The sequence below is a fragment of the Chrysochloris asiatica genome, unplaced genomic scaffold (assembly GCF_000296735.1).
Source record: "Chrysochloris asiatica unplaced genomic scaffold, ChrAsi1.0 scaffold00071, whole genome shotgun sequence".
Taxonomy (NCBI): Eukaryota; Metazoa; Chordata; class Mammalia; order Afrosoricida; family Chrysochloridae; genus Chrysochloris; species Chrysochloris asiatica.
The window spans coordinates 14,980,941-14,984,107 of record NW_006408589.1 but is presented as its reverse complement, the minus strand read 5'-3'; the positions used below and the strand labels follow the sequence as shown (position 1 = coordinate 14,984,107).

General features: G+C 39.9%; 1 pseudogene; it reads left to right on the top strand.

The window, feature by feature from the left end:
• The first annotated feature begins 1,138 nt into the window (after positions 1-1,138).
• LOC102837088 overlaps positions 1,139-3,167 on the top strand; it is an 82,197-nt pseudogene continuing 80,168 nt past the window's right edge.

Here is a 3,167-nt window from a genome sequence, read left to right as displayed (position 1 = left end):
TAAGCAAATGTTTCAAGTCCTCTTCACTTTCAGCTAGCAAGGTTTTATCATATGCATATCGCAGGTTGTTAATGAGTCTTCCTCCAATCCTGACGCCACGTTTTCCTTCATAGAACCCAGCTTCTCGTATTATTTGCTCAGCATACAAATTGAACAAGTATGGTGAAAGAACACAACCCTGTTGCACACCTTTCCCAATTTTAAAACATTCAGTGTTCCCATGCTCTGTTCAAACAACTGCTTCTTGGTTCAGGTACAGATTTCTCAGAAGTACAATTAAGTGTTCTGGAATACTCATACTTCTCAATGTTGTCCATAGCTTGTCATGATCCACACAATCGAAAGCCTTCGCGTAGTCAATAAAGCATAGGTAAACATCCTTCTGGTATTCTCTGCTTTCAGCCAAGATCAGCTTGGTTGATATCAGCCATTAAAAACCCTGTGGGGGTCAGTTCTGATATGACACACAAAGAGCTGCCATGAGGAGTCAGAGGCAACTCGACAGCAACTGGTTAGTAAGTGATAGGTATTATTCTAGGATCATTCATTTGTCCTCCAGTACTAAAAGATTAACATAGCAAGTGTGCATGGGGAATTGTTGAATGAATGCAAGCAAAATCTCTGCTGTCAGAGCTTAAAATCTCGTTGGAGAAACAGATTTTGAGTAAATAAACACATAATATAATGTGCTGCTAAACCTTATGAAGAAAAACAAAGCAAGATGAGAAATAAGTGATGAGGTAGGGATTATTGTTGTTAAGTGCTGTGGAGTCGCTTTTGACTTAGAGTGATCCTTTATAATGTTTGCTGTTGGTGGTGGTGGTAGGACGTGCCACTGAGTAAGTACTCAACCATAGAGACCCCATATAGGGTTTCTGAGGAATGGCTGGTGAGCTTGAACCACTGACCTTGAAGTTCAAATTGACCGCGCAGTCAGCACATTAACCCACAGCACAACACCAGAACCCCATTATAAGGTCTCTGAGGGTTTAAATCTTTTGTGACAACTGAAAGTCTCTTTATTCTTCCAATGAGAAGCTGGTAGGCTGGAACCACTGACCTTGTGGTTCACAGTCCAGTACTTAACCTATGGAAACACAGCACTCCAAAGTAGGAGTAGGATGGCAGTTTAGAAAGAATGGTCAGAGAATGTATTGCTGAAGAGGAGGCATTTAAAGAGAAACCTGAATGGTCAGAAGAGCCAGCAAAAGAGGTAAAACTGCCTGCCAGGCTTGGAACTAACATCCAAAACTTTGAGGTACAATGTGCTTGGCAGGCTTGGGAAATAGCAAGAGGCAGTTAAGATGGTAAAATAAAAGCTCTTCCCATGTATGATAGCTACTAACAGCAAATACTGGTATACAAATGGAAAATGAACTCAATTTGTAGCATAGGAGTTCATAGCAGGAAGATAGAATTTGATGTGTTCAATGAAAACCTTGCAAAGAAGTATAATTTCAGTGTGGAAGAGAGTACCCTTTTGTCTTGCTACTCAAAGTGTGGTCAAGAAAGAGCAGCATTAGCATCTCCTGGGAGCCTATTAGAAATGCAGTCCCTCAGATCCACCCCAAACTTCTCTCTGGAAGTGGGACACAGGAATAATCAGTACATTAGCACACTCTCATGGTGCTACTTTATGCAGGCATGAGACTCATCACTCCAGCACTGGTTCTTAGAGACTTTAACATGAATGTACAACACCAGAGTCTCAGTTAAACTGCTAAACCTCATTGAGTAGAACTGGGGTGGTACCTGAGAGTGTACATGCCTAACAAGCTCCCAGTTGAAACAAACACTATTAGTCTCCAGACTGCCAAACATTTTCTGTAAATGGCCACAGGAAGTAAATATTTTAGGTTTTTGTGGACCCTATGGTCCCCATCATAAGGAGCTCTGGTAGCATAGTGGTTACGAATCAGGCTGCGAACCGCAAGGTCAGCAGTTTGAAACTACCAGCTGTTCCACAGGAGAAAGATGAGGCTTTCTGCTCCTGTAGAGATTTACAGCCTCGGAAACCCTGTACAGGGTCGCAATGAGTCGGAACCCAACTCCACAGCACATAATAACAACAATGATCCCCATCATAACATTGTAGCTCCAGTGAGAACAGCCTTGTGAACTGACAAGCATGTTCCTGTGAAATTTTATTAACAGACTCTGAAACTATAATTTCATGAAATTTTATGTATCCTAAGGTATTCTTTTGATGATTTCTTAACCATTTAAAAATATAAAAACAGTTGACAGCTCAGAGGCCATAATTTACCAACCATTCACCTAGAATAAAGCTACATTGAACAAAGTTATGCCATGCTCTCTTTCCATAGTTTGCGTACTCACTGCTTAGCTTAGAATTGATCATTTATACAAAGGACAATTTTGAAAGATACATTTTTTGAAAATTCAGGAAAAATTATTTTCTCATATGTAAAGAATAAGAGAATCTGTAACTGTTGTCTATGAAAATACATTACATATTCTATGTTTATACACCAAAATTCATAGCTGAAGGAGCTAAAAGGGCTAATCTTCAGACAAGAAAAGAAAAAGATAAAAACTGCTTTTAAATTCTTCAAAGGTTGACCTAGAGAAGAAGGCTATATGTTCTGATTGTCTGCAGGTGTCAAAACTAGCATCAGTGGGTAGAAGTTAAGGGAAGAATATTTCCATTCAACCTAAGAACTTTCTTAACAATTAGAGCTATGCAATGATCCAAGATGTAATGCTTTCCCCTTCTCGTGAGGTACTTTAGAGAGATTCTGCCTGTGTGGAGAACATGATAGCATAGGAAATTCTATGCTCTTGCTGAGGAAAGTTATATGCTTAAGATTTCTCTCAAGCAGATTCTCTTTACACTCTCTCTAATAGTCTTCATCGTATTCTATGTCCACTCTCTATAGGTCAACATGCTTGGCTGGTAACCGAAACGTTGTCGGTATCTGTTCCCCACAGAGTTGTCTCAGAAGAAAGGATTGGTGGTCTACTTCTGAAAAATCAGCGTTTGAAAATTCTACAGGGCACAGTTCTACACTGACACAGTGAGTTCCTCATGATTTGGAGTTAACTAGTAGTAGTGTTAAATATGTATGTACATGAGACAGAGAGTCCTGGTGAGGTACTGTGGGTTAATGCGCTGAATTGCAAGTTTGATTTGAACCGGACTCAAA